Source organism: Grus americana, chromosome 3 (genome assembly GCF_028858705.1).
Source record: "Grus americana isolate bGruAme1 chromosome 3, bGruAme1.mat, whole genome shotgun sequence".
Lineage (NCBI taxonomy): Eukaryota > Metazoa > Chordata > Aves > Gruiformes > Gruidae > Grus > Grus americana.
This window is the reverse complement of record NC_072854.1, coordinates 120,291,336-120,311,236: the sequence shown is the minus strand read 5'-3', so window position 1 is coordinate 120,311,236 and position 19,901 is coordinate 120,291,336. Positions and strand designations below refer to the sequence as shown.

At 44.4% G+C, this 19,901-nt stretch overlaps 1 protein-coding gene across 6 annotated transcripts in view; it reads right to left on the bottom strand.

The window, feature by feature from the left end:
* PAK5 (p21 (RAC1) activated kinase 5) overlaps positions 1 to 19,901 on the bottom strand; it is a 90,269-nt gene that overhangs the window by 52,654 nt on the left and 17,714 nt on the right. For 2 of the 6 annotated variants that reach the window (XM_054822561.1, XM_054822557.1), the window contains exon 2: positions 13,294 to 13,434. The exons of 2 other annotated variants lie outside the window; for them this stretch is intronic. The gene's annotated coding sequence lies outside the window, so the exon portion shown is untranslated. Of the gene's footprint in view, positions 1 to 13,293; positions 13,435 to 16,569; positions 16,606 to 19,901 lie in introns of those variants that run through there. 2 more of the 6 variants (XM_054822560.1, XM_054822558.1) reach the window with 2 other exon arrangements.

The following is a 19,901-nucleotide window of genomic DNA, read 5'->3' as shown; positions in this document are numbered from 1 at the left end:
GCAGAGGGGGAGATGCTGAGCCTGCACAGAGGTGAAGAACTTGGCCATCACTTCTCCGGAATCAATGGCCCACAGCTCCCACTCTGCCCAGGGAAACGGTGCTGGTGGCCCACCAGACCCTGAGCCCTCTTTTTATATCCCAGGAAAACACAAATTTAGCATATTTGCATCTGGGATTACAGGTCCTTCTTGAATTCTCAGCAACAAAAATACACCATCAATTAGAAAATAGTAATTTAAAAAAAGAAAAGACATCTCTGCATGCTGACTCTGGCTACATTCATCGCTGTTTCCAGGGGCAGGGAGGTTCGTTCATTCATTCATTCCCTACTTCATTAAGGAACAACTCCAACAAAGCTGCTGATACAACTGGGAAATCAAAAGATGAGTGGGGAAAGTGACTGCAAAAAAAATGCATTAAGGAAACGTGCAGTTACGCCGGGTGGTGGTGGGCAGAGTTAGCACTTAATGAAAAAAGGGACTGCAAAATTTGCTGGCTGAGATAAGAAACAAGCGTGATGAAGGAGTTCAGATCCTAACGGAAATATTTTCTTACTGGAACAAAATTATTGTTTTCAGTCAAACAAAATACATTGTCCTACTAAATCTTTCATTTAATTTTCACCATTTCCTTTTGTTCTTAAATACAGAATAACATAAAACTCAAAAGCTATTTAAGTTAAAACCCCCCAAATGTCAACTTAGGTTTTGCCTCAAATTTTTGGACATAGGCTTCAATACATTCTTTGGTATTTTTTGTTTCAGCTGATCTGAAAATTGCCTGTGCCCTGGGTGGGCATCAGAGATGACTTACTGCATGCTTCATGGCACAATATAAAGGTTTTACAAAGACGATTTTAAGACAGCCACGATACTGAAATCTTTGAAGACATGGCAAATAAATGACAATAATACCTTTATGATATACCCCTGTACATTAGTCCCTGCAGTCCACACACGCTACCGACTTGGCTTTCGCCTGTACCACATGCACCCACCCCGACGTAGGTAATCGTGTGCAGTGCCTACCCTCAAGCTCAGCTATACTGTGAACCCTGAGTTTCTAAATTATTTCCAGCTTCTTCAGGATAAAGGCAGGAAGATGGCTTTTAAAATGATTATGCAAAGCACAGTGGGCTGTATAATACCTTTTCCAGTAAAACTCCCTTTCAGTACTCTGATGATAATCAACTGTGTTATTATAACTATTTTTTTCTCCTTATTACGTATAGGCTGAATATTTTAAATGGAAACAACATCATCTTGTCCCCCCATGTTTCTTACTTGTGGCACGTCCTTGAAAGTAACCAATGCTCAGGACGCCAAAAGCTGAAGGCTCAGCTCGCCCACATATGAGATGTGATATGAATAAATCAGTGCAAAGTCCATGTGAGCTGCTTCTCTCTCTTGCTAGCAGGGGCTCAGGCTGGAAAAGCTGTATCTGCAGTGGAGCTGCCATGCAGCTTTAAACTAGTCGCGGTGCCATTTAAAAACATCAGTTCATTGAGTATATTACTTTTTTAAATGCCAAATATGCAGCTGGGTATTTATGGAGAAATGAAAAAAAATTTATATTTACTAGAGTGGCGTGACTGTTTCTTTTACAGAGTTTGACTTATTGGGAAGGAGTTTCAAAACTCAAAGGAAACTCCAAAATTCAAAGAGCTTCATCATAAGTGTCACTATCAGACTTGTTAGGGCAAATCTTGCTCCTGCATACCTGATGAGAGCAGAGCTGGGTACCCACTGCTCTGTGTTTTGCATCTCCCTGAAAGTCATCTTCGAATGCCATTTATCTCTGCTCCGCTGTAGAGCTGTCTCATTGCAGTCTTGGGCTTTCTGGAGCATCATTTCAGTCCTGATTCAATTGGTTTTGGCTTCAGTGGGAGGACTCTGACCCTAGAAATAACCACTTTCTTCTCTGTTTCCCTCTAGTGGTAGCAAGATGGGAAAAATAACCCTAAATGGTGACAGCACAGTCACAAGCAGGGGAGAGGGGGACATGGTTGACTTTGAGAAAAGCTTATTTCCTATTGCCTTTCTTTGTAACACGGGCTAGACGAGATGTCGCTTCCCTCCTGCCCTTTTGCGGTCACTGTCTCCCACATCTCAATGGAAACCAAAGTCTCAGCAACTTAAACTTCATCGTTTTCTGAGCCAACATTTTGTAAAGCCGGACAAAGACTGACCTGCATGTTATTTGCCCTGAATCCAGCAAAGTTTATGTTCATCAGAAAAGGAAAGATAGAAATTTCCAACTTGGAAAAAACTCTGAGCCAATATTTGTAAATAAAGCCTAATTTAACTACCAATATATGTATTTTTTCAGCTGCCCAACCTTGAAAGAGTATGCTCCCACTGGGATGAAACAATCACGCTATTTAATGTGCAAAATCACTGCTCGCCTATCAGCTTATTAATCGGTAGTTTTCCAATTCAGAGGAAAAGGCAAGTTACAGGCAAAGCAGAAGAGCTATAATCCGAACACAAGCATATGAAATGCTCCACTGAACTCTACTCCAGGAAACATAAGAAAAGATTTTTTTCTCTCCCTCCCCTCGATGACAGCTTTCCAGTGCTGCTGGCATCCATCACATGTGCAGAGGCAAATGCTTCCACACTTGGTAATAATCAGAGCACAGAAATTACAGATCGGGGGGGAGGAGGAACTTTTTTTTTTCTTGGCTAAAGGCACACTTAAATCTGCAGAGCGCGCAAAGCGAACTCAGTAGTAGCTTCCTCCTCCATTTCCACTTTCCCAGCGGAGCCAGGGCTCCTGCAGCTCTTCCACGTCACCCGTTTTTCTTGGGCTCTCAGTTTTGCCGTGCTCCTGCTCCCCACGCCGAGCCGGGGCTGGGTCCCGAAGGACTACCTCCATCAGCTCCTACCTATCCTTCCCCACGCCGCTCGTCCGTTACCTATTTATGCAAAATAATCTTCCAAACTCTCTCCAAACTTCATCTCAAACCCAACTTCATCACCAGCTGTTACTCTGCCCCTACCACCACTGTCACCTCAGGTTAGCATGAGCAAAGTTACTCCCCTCTCACTTTTTACCTGCCAATGTTTGCTGAAAAATAATAGGAGACTAAAGAACTGCCCTCGGCAGAACAGCTTCTCATGGTACCACATAAAAAGGATTTTCCTTAACGTCATCATGCACTGAAATTAATAAATACACAACAAGGGAATACAGAGGCAAACTTGGGCACTGCAGGGACTAGGTAGGAAATATATACAAATTATTGCTACAAGGACACAGAGTAAAAGCAAAAGCAAATGTAAAAGACACTACCAGATGCCTAAAATCAGGACAGAATATTAATAAATTATTAAGATGGCAGGTTTCAGGACAGGTGTTATACATTCTGTATCTCTACAAAATCAGCTTTGAAACGTCTAAGATGTTAAGCCTTAATGAATCAGAGTACGTTGTTTTACAGACAAGATACCACCACTCAGTTAAACTGCAGGAATAGAAGCGGAGGTTTAATTCAAGCTTCGCTAGGAAAGAGATTTGTTTCAAAGAGGTCAATTAAGCCTTCCACTCAAATTAATCTGTTTGTTTAAAAAAACCTGGAATGAGGAAAAAATGACGATAGGCCAGCAAAGCAAAATTTTCCTACGGATGCACCAAAGCAAAAACCTGCAGGTCAGCTTGCTTTCAGCTGGAAGAAACACAGGCAGAAATTGCAATCAGTCTGCAATTCATACGGATGAATCACGTGGAGATGATTCAGACCGAATTATTCTCTGAATTGGCCTAATGAAACACTCTCCTCTGAAGAAGGTAGCAGTACCTGAATTGTTTTCATCAGAAGTTAATATTTTAACTTACAAGTCTGGTTTGGAAAGAGTCTCTGTGGTCAGGGCAGAAGAGAGTGGACCCTCAAAGAAACTATTACCATTAGTTTGCATTTTTCTCCAGAAGCAGGCAGCTGCCCATCTCTGCCTTCACAGCCCTTTTTCCACCCGCCTTTGTGCTGTTAACGGCACCATCACCATTTGCATACATTGCCTTTCAGCTTTTGAGTCACCAATGGTCATTTAGGTCAATACATTTGTTTCTTCTGCTCTTCTGAATATTGATGGGTTTTTCAGTGGGTTTTTTTTTCTCTTTCTTTGGTCCTGCCGTAACTCATTTCTGAGCTTCCTATAGCAAAGCAGCAAATGCCAGGCGAACTGCATACTGTGCTGCCCATCTGCTTCCCGCTGGCGCCTTCCTCTTCGCCCCATGTTGCATCCGCTCGGCGGTGTACGCGATCCTTGTGGCAAGGTTTTCTGTATGTTAAGACTACCTATCCTGCTAAATCAGAAGACAGGAAGAGCAGCATTATCCCTTAGCAGAGGCATCACTGCATAGTTTTCTTCCGGCACCAAGCTCTTTTCCCCAACACAAAACACTAGGAAAAAACTGCAGAAAATTTTCAACGTGCAACCATTCATCGGGCAGGTGAGCAACTGACACGGCGCTGTGACACCCCCAACCAGCAAAAGCATCAGTTCGCATTTATTTGCTGTGACATCGATTGCATTGGAGGATGCTCCCAGCAATTAAGAAAACGGCCTGATGCGTGTGGCTGTAGCAAGGACGCAAGGGATAGACAATTCCCATAGGGAAACCATGCACAGATCAACAGGGTGGCAGGGAAGAGAGGGGTCTGCAATGGGAAATGCGGGAGCCGTGAAGGCAGGGGGTGGGCGTGAATGTAGAAATCACGTTGGGTTTCTCCAGGAAGACGGGAGCAGCACAGAGGTATTGACGTGAGCGGCTGGTGGAGGAGGGGGAGGCTGAGCCAGAGGGGACAGATGCAATAGAAAATTGAGTAAGGGAGAAGAGGCCAGGCGAGAAGGAGTTGAATCAATCAAGTAGCTTTGGCTGGATCCCGTATTGAAGGGGAAAGCCAGCTGAGAGGCTCTTACAGGGCAGGGAGGAGGATTTAATCAGCCACTCTTTACATGGGGCGAAGTGATGGTAACAGAATTAACTCGGCATCACGTGGCAGCAGTTGTGGGTCCCCTCTGCTGGGTCTGCCCTGCCTATTTCTCCCAGCACCCTGATCACTCACAATCGAGTTAATTAGACACAGCCCCAGCCCTGGCAGCCCCCTTCCCCCAACAGGAGGGCTTCACAAATCCACACATGGGTAAACCCTGGCTCTCTGCAAAAACATGCTTGCAATCAGTTTCTAGGAAATTCATTTATGTAGGAGTGGCTAAAGGGGGCTCACTTTCTGCACAGATTTATCAGTACCAGTGCATTTCTGCCAGGGTTTGGTAAAGAACTTCCACCCTTTTGGAGTACATGTGCTTTGTCCCAGCTCTGCCTTTCTTTACAGGAAAAAAATCTGCTTTCACAGCTGCCTCCATGGAAACAGCAACTCTGTGGTGTTGGCGATGCTCCAGGCTCGATGGGCTTGGCTCAAACATGGAAATCTGCATTTCTTGATCGCAGAGCGCTGAAACCTCAAGCCGAGATCCCAGAGCCCAGCCAGGTCTCCTCTGGCTCATTCGTCACCACCAGCGAAGTTCCTACGGGTCAAATCTCACACATGGCAACATGTGTGCAAGCCTACTGCTGAGGAACGGGCCGAGTCAGGCCTCAGTGACGCTTGAGAAAGTGGAAGGACTAGACAAAGCTTTTAACTCGCACACTTCGTTAACTCTGGCAGCGCTAATGCAGTTCCTGGACTACCAAACTAGCCAATGGAGATGAAAGTAAATGTTCAGTTTCTCTCCTGCAATGAGCTTTGAGACCAAACAGCCAGTAAATTTAAATGAAATTAAAACCCATTTTCTCCCATTTTAATTTTGAAAAACTTGCTTCCACTTGCACTCTGCAGGATTTGGCCCCCTATACCCTGCTGCATCCCCCAGAAAGGTCACAGCCGGTGGGAAAACGCAGCAACACACACAGTGTTCCTGGGCTCATCTTCCAAAGGAGGAGAAAGGATTCTTTCAGTCCCTCAAAGCATCCCCTAATCTGCAGCTTTCAGACTATCAAAGAGGATGCACGGCAGCTGCACAACCAGAGCACAGGTAGAGAAGACAGGATTTGCCCTCTGGCTTGGGAAAATTGGTCCAAGCGTAATAAAACGCGCAGCACTTCTATAATCATTTGTTCAGCTCCATAAATCCCAGGGCATAAATCAGGCTGTCGGGGAGAGCAGCCGTATAGGAATCTCTGCAGGAGAAGAAAAAACGCTGCGACCACCTACAGCATCATGGCACACCGCCGGGGAGCCGCGCCGGGTGCCGGTCCCACTGCTCCTCTGGTTTCATGTCGATTTACTGCCACTGACTTCCAAGGAGCCGCTCAGTTGCAGTATGATAAATACGGGCAGAATGAGGCTCGGCAGAAGCTTGTGGTGAATATCAGAGAAATGTAAAATTCAACAATTCTTCATTGTCCTTCAGTCAACAGTACCTGTTTAAATTACTGTTATTATGGCAAAGATCCTGAAATTGCTAACATAAACACAACCAAGGATTGCAGATGCTCTAGCTTTCCACCAGTAAACACTTTACTTGCTGCTGAATATTTTCCTTTTCAATACAGGAATGCCACCTACGGCGGTAGATACCCAGCAATCAGGGGCTGCTCCAGGATTTGCAGGAGGGATTTGCCCTGCAAGCAAAGATAGAGCTGGCGAAGGAGGAGAAACACAAAGGAAAGGCTGAGCACAGACCCACCTCTGGGCTGAGCTGGCCAGGAGGTCTCATCCCATGACACTGAGACTCATGGGACCCGCGTGTGCTGGGGCTCATGGCTACCGCAGGCTGAAGAAATATCTCCTGCAAGGGCAATCGCTCAACCCAGCTGGGAAGGGAAAGCACTTATCCTGCTAGTAACGATTCAAAACAGTTATGGAAAAGACGTCAAGAGAGACCAATAGAAACATCAGCCATGTGTCAGGTGAAAACTGAAATAGGTCTTTTTTGAAAAAATGGACATGGCGTATTTGTCAAAAATACCGTTTTGGAGGATCTGAAGTTACTTACGGACTTGGGCTGAATTCAGCGCACAGATTCAGACATCTTCTTAGAAATGCAGGCATTGCTCATGAAACAGCTGGGGAGGAGGAAAAAGTGACAACACTGCTTCTATGCTGAAAGGCCGTGCAGTTACACAGCTCAGCTGAGGTGGGAGAAGCAGGTCCAGATCTCTTCAAGGTCTTATTCAAAGCAGGGATTAACAGAGGATCTTCAGGAGGAGTGTCCTCACCACCATCTCTAAACAGTCTGGTATTGGTATCTCTCAGTGTCTCCTCAAAACACTGAGATGCGCACACTGACTGAGGCTGGGACCTGGGTTAGCCACCCACCAGCAGTACAACTCAGGCTTTTCTTTCCTTCTCCACCAAGAAAGCTGTCCGTCCCTCCCAGAATTGCTGCTCAGGATCCCAGACCCAGGAACAGTGACGCACATTTCACAGCTGCCAAAGCCAACAGAAAGGAGAGGTATCTCTGGCAGGATCAAACCCAATGGGCCCTACACCATTGGCCAACACTAGGTTCAAGAACCATTCACCAGAACCAGCTGCCGCTGCTGGGTACCAAGGAGACCTCTGCACCCCACAGGATGCGGCCCCATTGCTTACACCTTGGCATCTTGCCTTGGAGAGTTACACAGATGACTCAGTCCCTGAACAGCAACAATAAATTCAATGAGCAATGGTATTTCCACACACAGGGAAAAACTCCGAGTGCTTGGTAAAAACACCGCCTGTGCAGACAGGGAAAAGATCTTGAGTCGACACGAGGCTTTGTACATCACTGAAGCTCAAGTAACTGCAAAATCTGGCCCAGAATACCTTTTGCTTGGTTACGTGCTTGAACCATGGGGGATTTTTTTAAAATACGTTTCTAAACCAGACGTCTTGGCACCAACGCCCCCAGCTCCGCCAAGGAATTATGCTGATGTAACTCTTCTGAGGGGTTTTGTCTGAACTTAGCTTAATTGATGTCAAAGAGCCAAACTCATCCCAGTTATTATAAAGACTGTACGTACCGCTACTGGGCGAGAGCCACATCTGCTGTGCATACGATGCAGTACCTACCCCAGAGGGCTTGCTGCCTACATAGGCAAGACAGAACGAGGAAAAAAAACGAGCAGGACAAACCCCATTTGATCTTGCGGTGAAGTGATTTGTCTACATCACCTTGGGAACCTGGGTTTGACTTGAGACCTTTTGAGTCCATCTCTTCTCATGTGAGCATTTCCCTGGGAAATCCCAAACTCAGAGGCACAGATCAGATCTGACGCTGAGCGGGGGTTAAGCCCTGATCCTACCCATACATAGGCAAAACTTTATTCCTGCTGTTTGGTCTTACAAGGATTAATGACAATATTCCTGTGCTCAAAGTGATGCAAGTATCAAAGCTCACAGGATCAAGGTCTGATTTTCTTCTCTGAGGCAAAAAGGAGCTCAATTTGCTGTTGGTTTTCTTGGGAAGGTAATCATCTTTTTGGAGTTCCTCTTTGCCGTAGGTTCTGACTATTTTGAGTGTTTTCAAAATGCCACTGCTAGAGCCACTTTAGAAAGCACCAATAAAATAAATATTAAAAATGACTTAGCGCATAATTCATGGCCTCTAGAAACCATTTCTTATTCGACTAGCAAACCAACCAGTCATGCATTTTACATTGCTTTCTCATTTTCTTAGAAGTGATGTGCTACTTTAGGAACAACGTATCTGTGCTGCACGTGTAAGTCAGACAACACACAGCCCTCCAGCAGACACCCTGACACTAGCGTAAATCCAGTATGATCACCTGGGATGGGACGCAGCCGTTTGCTATCTCACATAGGAGGGAAATCGGAAAGTTACAACAGATTTATAATCAGGCTGAATCAGATCAGGGGAGATTCTCTGTAATATCTGTCCAGGTACAAAATGCTCTACACTTTTTGTATTTGTTTCCTTTGGATACATTAACTTGAGAATTTATGGCAGCAATGCTTGAAAAATAGTGAATTTTATGCAAGTATTAGAGAAAACACCTGGGAAACATTTAGCAGAATAAGCTCCAGAACTGGTAGATAACAGAGAGCTCGTGCTATACCCAGCTATGAATAAACCTGCTTCAAAGCATCCGAGAAATTCAGTCACCTGGTGCCCAGCTCTTTCTCCAGATAAGCCATATTTTGCAGCTGGTCTTGCCGGCTGGGGCTTGCAGTGCGAGAGCTCCCACCAGCACAACAGAAAGCTTTCCCAGACCAGGTCCAGGGGCTGCAGATCCGGTTGTTTGTATTTTTTTGAATCTACTTTCCTCTTCAAACAAGCACCAAAAGGGTGGCGTTATGCCCTCCAGAAAGACTTGGGGCAGGTTCTAGTTAATACAGGCACTCACCATTGCAGTTTTCTCTTAAAATCACTGATTCGCAAGCACTGAGCAAAACTGGGTTCTCACCAGAATGACCTTTTTTCCTGCTAAGATCAACACCACAGCCCTCCTGAGCCAAAGGGCCCCAACCACCCAAGCCCTGTAGCTTTATTGATAGGTTAATTCTTTCATCAAGGTAGATTAATTGCCGCACGTTCCACCCAATAAAGATGGATCATTCACTTAAAGTAATTATAGTGCTAAAGAGCTGAAGTATCTCATAACAACTGTCTACAATACGCTGCATAGGAAGGTACATGAATTAAATAATCAACAAACGAAAATCTAAGTATCATAACTGTTCAATCCTTTCAAAATAAATCCAGGACAACATTATATTTTATACTTAAATATGTCTGAGTCGATATTTATTAACAGTCAGCTCTGAAGCCCCTGGTTAAAATAGATGAAATGTAATTTTAAAACACTGATTTAGACAGCCCATCTTATCTAATCCGCAATTTATAGCACACTCGAAGAACACACACCTGAAGAACACACTTGAAGTCTCACACACCTGGTGTGAGATGATTCGAACAAGATATAAGCAGACTCCTGAATTCATAACCAGGAAGGTTATTCTTGAAAAAAAAAAAAAAAAAAAGGGAAAAAAAGAAAAAACCCTATTGTACAAGAGTTTATTATGGCAAAGCACTGCCCAACGTTTAAGATGGAGCACATCTCCACCACGTCAAACTCGAACATCAGGCCTTAAAAACATTCAACTCAAGATATCCATGAGATCTACCTCTCTAATTCAGTTTTAAAAAATTTAGTCAACACTGCTAATGTAGGTTATACTGGAAAGGAAATACTGTAGTTCTTTCTCAAGAGATTTGAGGAATGGAGACCTACAGTGGCTTAATTAAGGTTAAATAATCAAGTTCAACTTCATATAATTAAATTTAACCACCTATCAGAGTTAATAGGCCAAAAATAATAAACCACATGAGAAGCATGAGAAAGCCAGTCCAAAAGGTCCCAGAGTCAATAATACGGTTATTAAAGTACTGACGTCTGGCATATGTGCCGGTAGGAGAACAGACTATTGGGAGACTCTCATCCATCCAAGCAAAAGGCTACCAGGAAAAGTGCAGGAAAACCAAGGCAGTGGAAATTCAAGCTTCAAAGATTTTCCAAGCAGAAAAACATCTAACTTTGAAATTTTTTATATTTTTTTTTTAATTAGTTTCATGAAGATTGAAGAGTAAAGGATGAAAATAAGATTCACGCAGCAAGGAAGAAAATATTGAGGAAGCCAAGGATGTGCACATAACAAAAGGCAAAAAAAGAGATGATAAAGACTCTGCTGGAGAGTCTTTGCAGTAGTCTTTCTCCTAAATGACATTGAGACAAGTCATGCACATCCCTGATGACGACTGCAATGACAGGTCACCATAAAGAGATTGGTCAAAGTGTATCAGAGAAGCACATGGAAGGAACCACAACTCTCAGCTCAAAGATCCCAAAAGATACAAGAGGCTTAAAATAACGGAGGAGATTAAGAAGAACTGAGGCGCTTGCGAGTTTTGCTTGCTGCCTTTTTGCTGGTGTTATATGCCAATATTTTAATTCTTCCTAAGAAAAGCAGTGATTTAAATTGCCAGAAAATATTGTGTTTACAGTGGGTGCAGAGCCATGCCCTAGAAATTAGGAACAAAATTTTTAGCCCCACTTATTAAAGGTTAATTAGCATTCTTTTCTGTACTACCTTTACAATTACACAATGACATCAGACAATCTTTGTCAAACACTGATTTGAAACAGAAACAGAGCTTATTCCCATCGAAACCATAAGACATGGGTATAAATTTAAGATTAAAACTTAAGGAAAAAAAACTTTTTGAGATTAGCAGATAACTGCTTTCAACTCCACCATCTGGTCTCAAATGCGATCAGTTTCTGAGTAGAAATGGATTTAGCATCCTCAGCAGCCTGCAGCGCAACCTCCTCCTCTAAATACCCATGCATGCCTCAAACCTCCGCGCAGGAGGGCTGGATGCGGCACTGAGACCGACCCAATGCAGCTGCAGCGGGGCATAACCTCCTGTACCTGCCCGTGAGCCAGCAGCCACGGCGACTGCTGGCACAGCCGTTCCCAATTCCCTTCTCGCCGTGGCAGATGTAATCCCCCACCCATCTGGTCCCCCATCGCTCCCCACAGGGTTACGGCAGCAGAGCTGCTTTCCACTCTCTCCACAGGGCAGCTGACTGACAGATGCACAGCGGGGGGATATTGAGCCTCTTCCTATGATTATCTTTTGCTCCCCGAGAAGGATTTAGTTTATTGAGGTTGTTGCTGAGAGACTTCAGTTTACTCAAGCTTTTTGCTCGTGAGATATAACCCAGAGGGTGTGTTTTTGTTTTACTCGGGTCAGGCGAGACTGCAGGGAATCATCCGGATGCCCGCAGGAAAAGCCTGAACGAGCTCACGGGTTTTGGATCACAGTAAGGTCTAGTTTAGCTGTCAGGGTACCCCAAACTTACCTGCCTGCACCCCAGGATGAGACTGCACAGGAATTTTCACCTATCGCTGTATTCTCAAGCTTGAGATTAAAAATAACGAATCTCACTCTGCCATTAGAATGGCTTGAAATACACAGTACTGCATAACCCGTGTCTACGTATACACATATATGCATATAAACGCACACGCATCTATGTATACACACACATGCATGACTAGATACTGCTTTAATCAATTTTCCTGCGCCTGACCCTGTGGGCTTAGCTTCATTCAACATTTTCTCTCGTGTCAGAAGCATGGGACAGTCATTGTAAAAATCCAAAATTTGAGATTCTCTATCACTTCAAGACACAGAGCTTTCAAAAAAACCCAAATTACTGTGACCCTCCTGATCTCCTGATATGCTTCCAATGCGAACATCAGAATGCAAGTTTTGCTCTGTTTCTTCCAAACGCTGCCAATTTTTGGAACGTTGCAGAAAGCCTGTTTGCTGTGGTGATGTCTCCTCCGCTACTTGCAGCTTGCTATTTACAGCCAAACGGCCTCTCGCACAGCCGAGCCCCATGCAAGCAGGAACAGGGGAGCCCTGCGAGCCCCAACGCTGCCAAGGCACCTCTGCAGCAGGACCCGTGCTGGGGCTCTGCAAAACCAGCAATTCCCAGGGCTGGTATGCGGCTGGGCGTCTGACTTCACATCTGATCAGCCGTGAGCTGACACAGAAGCGCTTCTCTTCAGTGTTACTGCTTTATCTAGCTCCAAAAAAACCCCTTTGCAGCCTTACTACCATCCACACCTTCAGCTGATAAATTTGGCTGATCTGGGCCTACGGGTTCAAAAGTTCTCAAAGGGAGGGATGAAGATATAAACAGAGCATGATCACATAAGCCTCCTTAGGAAGTCGGGCTAAAAAGAGATTTGACTTTCTAAAGTGCCATGATACAGTATATTAAGATGGTTTCAAGACACACGTGCAGGGCGGTAAGGGGATCACTGCCTCCTTTTGGGCAATGATGAATAAACCCTTTGTACTACGTATCCTGCAGACAGCTTTCAGGGGAACACAAACATTCTACAGTATAAGCTGTGGGGAAGGGTATCAGGCCGGGCTGGGGGAAGCTCAACTCAAATCAAGCAGGTTTAAAGCCAGCCAATGGTGGAAAAAGTCTTTTAAAAGAATTTAGGAGGTGACTCTGTAGCCAAGAAGGTCCTATGGGTTGAGAGAAGGCCCAAACACCCTCAACATGTTGGAGATGCTGAGATCCCATATTTCTGCACTAAAGAGAAAGGATTATGCATCCAGCATTATGCATCCTTGCAACATTATAGAGGTATTGAGTGGAGTTATTGTAGAGGTATTTAGTAGTACCAGGGAGATTTTAAAACATAGAATACTACAGACAAGCTCTGGGAAACCAACGTACTGATGTGCATCGTTTACCCCAGTCCACGTGCACGTGGGTGGCAGAGTCCCTTCCACGAGGCTCAGTATCAGGTGTACCGCGAGGGCTCGCTCTCTCTCCAACAGGTCTGGGTCCTCCCGGCGTCAGCAGGGGACCGCGAGAAGGCTCTCCGCTCTCTTCTTCCGCACAGCACGGAGGGAAGGAAATGAAAGCAATGAAATTAAATGAAGGTAAATGGAGTATCTTGCCAGGCAGGAAGGCTGCTCGCGCTGGGCACCACAGCTGTGACCTGGGAGATGTATCCCAGAGGCGGTGCCCGATCAACCTTGGCAGCTCTTGCTCAAAGCCCTCAGTGACTTCCCAGTCACTTCAAACAGGCAATAAACCCCAAATTTCCACTGGTAGGACCAGGACTGCTGCGCTATGCTTGGCGATACCAACACCCGGTCCCCACCTCTACTCAATACAAGCTGCGATAACCATCCACACTGGACCCAGGATGCAGCAGCGTTGGCATCCCATCTCCATCTCCCTTCTGCTCTTATTTTGTATATAAAAAGACGTTTCCTGTCCCTGGTGCTATTTTTATACCGTGTTATGACTCCTTCCCACCCGGTTATTCATATAATTACAGGCACCCCAAGATTACGTTAATGGTTTAAGTACCACAGAGATAACAAACTCACACAGGAAGCTGGGCGCCAAGTGTTTTCTGTTTTCCCCAAATTAGAGAACAATTCTCCACAATTACAACGTCCCTATCCCTGCTGTAATTAATGCAGTGCAGTCAAAACCAATTAATAAGAATGGTGTTAAAAAGGTCTAATTTGTCTAAATAGGACAGTCTATTAGTGAACAAATTATATATTGCCCCTAGGAAACAAGACAACACAACTCCACGTAATAGAGAAAGTTGATATAAAAGCTTTTACTGAAGACTTCAGTTGTTATCAGCCCCACTATCAGCTCCCACACAGAGACTGGGGATGGGTCTATACATCCACAAATAACGTTGCACTCTGGTTCACTCTTAAGTCCTGGTTTCTACCCATCCCCCTCACACTCCCATGGAAAGGGAAACTTTTCCTTGTGAAATACTGACAGAACCAATGGAAATTCTGCAAAAAGTTTATGGTTTGGAGTTTTTCTCTGGAAAAAAAAAAAAAAAACCAAAACAAAACAAGAAAACCAAACCAAAACCAAACCAAAGATGTTCAGCTGGGAAAAAGTCTGGTAGGTGCCAGGGAAAGCGGCTGCTGCTCACAAGCACTATGTGTCCGCAGGCTGCCACGGAAGAGACGGCTTTGGAAAAAACCCAGCATTTTCAGAAGTTTCCAGTTTTCGGGAAAGCTGGACTCCATGTAAAGCCCTTTTCCTTGCAGGTGCATACTTAAAATAAGGATAACGCTTCCAGCACCTCCCATTAAGGCAAGCATAGGATCATCTCAATGGAATTGATTTTATATCAGCCAAGTCAGTGAAGCCATAATTATTATAGCCCTCCTGGGCTGATAGCTACCAGCCATTTATAGGGCAGCAGGGAGATAAACACAGCATTTACACGTACATAGAATCATTTTATTTCTGTATTAAATATTCATTTCCAAAGGGTTTCCCGGCACGCACAGGATTTACAGAATCTGACTCGGGCGCTCCCGGTTGCTGCGATGCCTGCAGAGCAGGCTGCTTGCAAACGCGTGCGTTTGGCCTCACCCACCGCTTCGTGCTCTGCCTGATGCTGCCTTGTTCGGCTTCAAAAAATAATTCATTTTATTATTATCCTGTTTTTCTTCTTCTGCCTGCACAGCGAACCCATTGGTGCCACTATTTTGCAGGTCTCTATCTTAAGTATCAAAAAATTTTGAAGTTATTCTGGCTGTTTCTCAGCTTGCGGTGCTCTCATCCCCATGTTTTTTTGGCTGTTGCCTTTCCAAGACCTCTCAGGACCAGTAACAGATGCCTAAAGGACTATTGCCGCGCACTTTAATGACCACATTTCTGCTTTTATGGGGAATCCAGGGTATGGCATCACATCCACACCAGCGGGGAGCATCCTTTAATTCCTGGAATGCCAGTGGATGCCACCAGATGTCCTATAGTGAGATGTCATCTTAGAAATCACATTTCACCCCAAAATCGCTCTGATCCTTTTTTCTTTTTCAGAGGAACAAATACGAACTTGCAGCTGTACCTTACACAATTACTTTGGCCTAAATTAACTAAGTGGGAATTATACACAACTTCAAGAACAAATACCAATTTGGAGAACATTGCTAAGCCAAACAGAGGGGCATTATTATTATAACAACAAGCTTCTCCAAAGCGCAGGAGTCCACGCAACCCTCACTCCAGCACTTTCCAGCAGCTGGTTTTGCAGGGATAAACATGGCTTCGTGGGCAGTTCCATCTGCTGCCCACCAGAAATGGCAACACTGAAAAAAAAAAAAAACCAACCCCAAACCCAAGAAAACTCCCCAAATCTATGTTTTACTCCAGTGATGACACATTCATCCTCCCAGCTGGCTTCTAAGTCACTCAGCCTCCCAGATTTATGTGAAATGGCACTTAAAAATACCTCTTACCATTAGCTGGACAGGGAGAGGGGATGAGACAGCAAGAGAAGAAAGAGCGTCTGCTCTGAGACTATTCAAAAGCTCAAAATTTACTGCAAAGGGCTGTAAAGAAACCTAACCAGGTTATATAGCAGAAAATCCTGACAGCCTGAGAACAGTATTTTATGCAAGAAGTCCCCTTCTGTGAAGCCAGGCACAGAACATGCAGCAAGTCGACACAAATGCCCGAGTCCCTGGTGAGGAAGTGGTTTCAGATAAATTCAAGCAACATTTGTTATTTGGTTTTGCACTGAGGACTAACAAAGCCCATGACAATGCCAGTCTCATACTTTTACGGGACCCATGGGACTAAAGCACCCCACAATCTTTATGTACGATGTCCTTTGATGTATGGTACGAATGCACAAGAAGCCCTTTTTTTCTTCTCCCACAGACAGGAAAATAGCCACGAATGAGATTTTGAAGGAAAGAAGTGTTTGTGGGATGCAGTGAAATTAAAAACAAACAAAACCACCCCAAAAACCCCACATACATGTTTGGGTTCCCTGGAAACATCGCTTTCACTGGCTTTGGGGCAAGGCGCAGTCTGTGCAAATGTAAGTTTCTGCAAAGTGGCTAAAAGCAAGTTTCCAGCATTGCTTTGGTGGAAGACGCTGAGCTCTGCCCTCCGGGGTTGTGGCTTGGCTGTGAAGCCCGAAAACATGCATATGTAACTCCCCATATGTTAAGATAAGCAAATACCTATTTGCAGTTACTGCCAAAACCACCGAAGATGACTCTGCGCTGAAAGCACGAAATCCCTCATCAGATCCTGGAACAGCTCAGGTCGTTCAGTTTTCTATAGCTGCTGCCAATGAAAGTATAAACTCTCCCTTAATTGAATTTGACAATTGAAAAGTAAAGAGATTTAAAATAACAAATGGTTCCCCAGCTTTCCCTGCAGCAAGGTTAGAAACACTTAATTGAACTTTAGCTTAGCTGCCAAACCAGAAAACCAGCAAATAAGAAAGCGTTGGGAATACCTGCATTTATTAAGTTAGTAACTCATCCTTCTCCAGAAACAGCTCTGCACTATCAAACTTTTTTTTTTTTTTTTAAATTGCTGAAAAAGCAATGAAGAGAGAAAACTATTGGGCACCACAAAGACCATGGAGGTACCTACAGAACTAGCAGCAGCAGCTGGTAACAAAACACCTCCGTAAAAATATTCAGAAGACCAGAGCACAACCTCCCTACGTTACAGGGGGAATTCCACTTAAGCCACATCTGTATAAAATGGAAATGCAACACGCACAAGCTGGGAGGCAATTTCACCCCCCATAGGTCACCGTTGATGAGATGGATCCTGGAACAGCTTCGAGGTCAACCGTGGCAAGAGGATGTTGAAAAACCGGAAAGGATACGAGAGACAGCCGTAAAAATTACTGGATGGGAGAAAAATGTCTTATAATGAGAAACTCGCAGCTCAATCTGTTCAGCTCATCTAAAGAAGTCCGAGAGGTAACTTGATTATAGCATAAAACTCCCTTCACAAAGGAAAATACAATGCAAATAAAGGGCTTTGTTATCTCTGCCATAAGGAATAAAAGGCATCACCAGCTGGAAGCTGAAGGCAAGAAAGAGCCAACAAGGAAAGTATTTTTATGCTACGAATCATTAAACTCTCAAACAGGCTATTGAATAGAGCAGCAAACGTTTAATGTCTTGGAGATGCCACGTGAAGCCCAGACATCTTCCTGCACAGGAAAGTGTAGTCAGACACAGTGTGCCCTGTGCCGAGACAAGCGGGTGGAAACAGAGCGGCTCACAGAACACCAGAGCAAGGACAGAAGTGATTCAGCAGTCACTTCTGGATTGACTTTCTGAATCTACGTGAAGCCACAAACCCAGCATCTCGCGTGGATAGGGAACGGCACAATACGTACTGTAACATGCTCAGCCATATAAAAATGGAATAAATCTTCCTTTCAAAAATCAGTTTCTAAGAAATTTGGAAGTGTGGGTAGCATCGTTATGTTCTGATTTTATTTGAGGCTTTCAATGTAGTTGAAATTATAACAGATAATAAAGAAATATGTGCTCTTAATTGCCTTAATGCAGTGCTAACCACTGCTGGAGAGGTCCACGGCATTCCTTTTGGTGCTGCCAGATGCCTGGTGCACCCTCGCAAACCTCTTTTTGCTGCTGTTGGCTCAGTTGGGCTTTTGTTGAGGCAACGTCATGGACAGTTGATTGCAGCAATTTCCTTTCCTTGCTTTCCCACTTGCAAAGTAATTACCGAGGGTTATTAAAACACATGAGGTAAAAATTCTCCTCCAAGAATCAGCCAATGTTTTCCCACACTGCATAAAAAAAGAGCATCTCTTATGCCACTTATTAATGTTTAAACATGTTTATTTCAAGCGATAGCAGTGCTCTTTGATAAGTAATGATCCAGGTAAAATAAAAATAGCTAACAAAGGCAAACAAGATTGTTTGGCTGCTATTCTGTCAAGCCCTTCTCAGAAGTGCAACAATTAAAGGAGAATGTATCCATGCTGGAAAAGCTCAGTGAAGCATGAGAATATAAGTTAGGAGTTATGAAACCCCTAGAGCTACGTCCTCCCCCTGATCCCAGTACACATTGCTTGGTAATTTGGCCAGCAGGTTTGCCACCAATGCCTGGCCGAGATGGAACGCTGATCGGGTGAGCCTTTCTCGAGAACAGCAGGGCTACGCTTTGCACTCGATTTCAGCGGCGCAGCACCAGGATCTGTGTTTAGAGATTCATTTTAAGAGCTCATCTTGCAAAATACTTGCTCATTATCACTAACTAACTGGCGATTAAATAATCACATACTTTAATCTCAGATACTAGACAGCTTCCTCTGCCTGGTCTCTGAATTAAAGGGAGAAATTTTCCCACGTTGGGCGGCAGCTCTACAAGGACCAAGAAATCACATCAGTCTTCTGGCGAGCTCTCTCACTGCACTGAAATGTATTTCTATCCTTCCCCAGTAAATCTCAACTTTAAAAGGTAGGTGGCTATCAGGTAACAGTAAAACAGTTTACCCACTGTAGTTCATCCAAATTTTATGACAGAGATACAAAGCACTTTGTGGAGGTGGCTTAAAGCTATGGATGCTTGTACTGAACTCCTGCAATGTTTGCAATGATTCAAAATGATTTAATGACACATCTGCTTTGGGTTTATCTTTTTCTGAGCAGCAGGATGTTGGAGAAGCGAGTGCATCGGCTTCCTCTTCTATTCGGAGCCCCACTTCGCAGTTTCTATGCTGAGGGCACGCTCTACCCTGCAGAGGCACGGGGTGGGGGGGACGGATGGACGGTCTCCAACTTGCTCACTGTGCTCAGTGCAACAGGTTTTGTGGGAACTCTAACAACGCAAACAACACGTACTGCTGATGACAACCAGTAAGGAGGAAAAAAAAAAAGAAATTTAATGTATTAAGGTGGGGATTTCCAGAAAGCCCTACAGAAACCAGATCAACCTGAACTGAATTTCACATAGGAGCTGAAAGTCCCAGCCTAGAGATACTGCTGTTTCTGCCAGCACCACGTCAGTTCCCTTCGAGCTGTGAAACAGGGACCCTCTCCCAGCAAAGGCACAGATTCCAGCACTGGGGCAGTGGTTTAGGAACAGGATTATATGAAGATTTTTGTCTGCAGCTACTAACTCCAGTACCGAGCGACCCAGGAAGGTTTTGTGGAGCATCTTGTCTTCTCCCCTGGCTACACAGGGAACCCGCGTCCTAATACAGCCCGTCTGACACATGTTTAAGCTTCGTGCCCAAAGAAGGCAGTGTTAGTCCTACCTAACTATTGCAGAGGTCTGTGCTTTGCCTAAGGCTTATTTAAGCCCCACTAAAGCCCTCAGACAAGGCTGGAAATACCATTACTGCAGTGCATAGGATTAATGCTGGTCCTTCTGCAGAGGGGTGAATGTCATCTGCAGAACTGTGTTAATTCCTGATTTGAATTTAGATGATGTTTTTAAATAAGAAACAAGCTCAGAACATCCACTGGGAATCTGTGACTTGGATAAACCTTAATAAGTCACTAAATACGAGCTG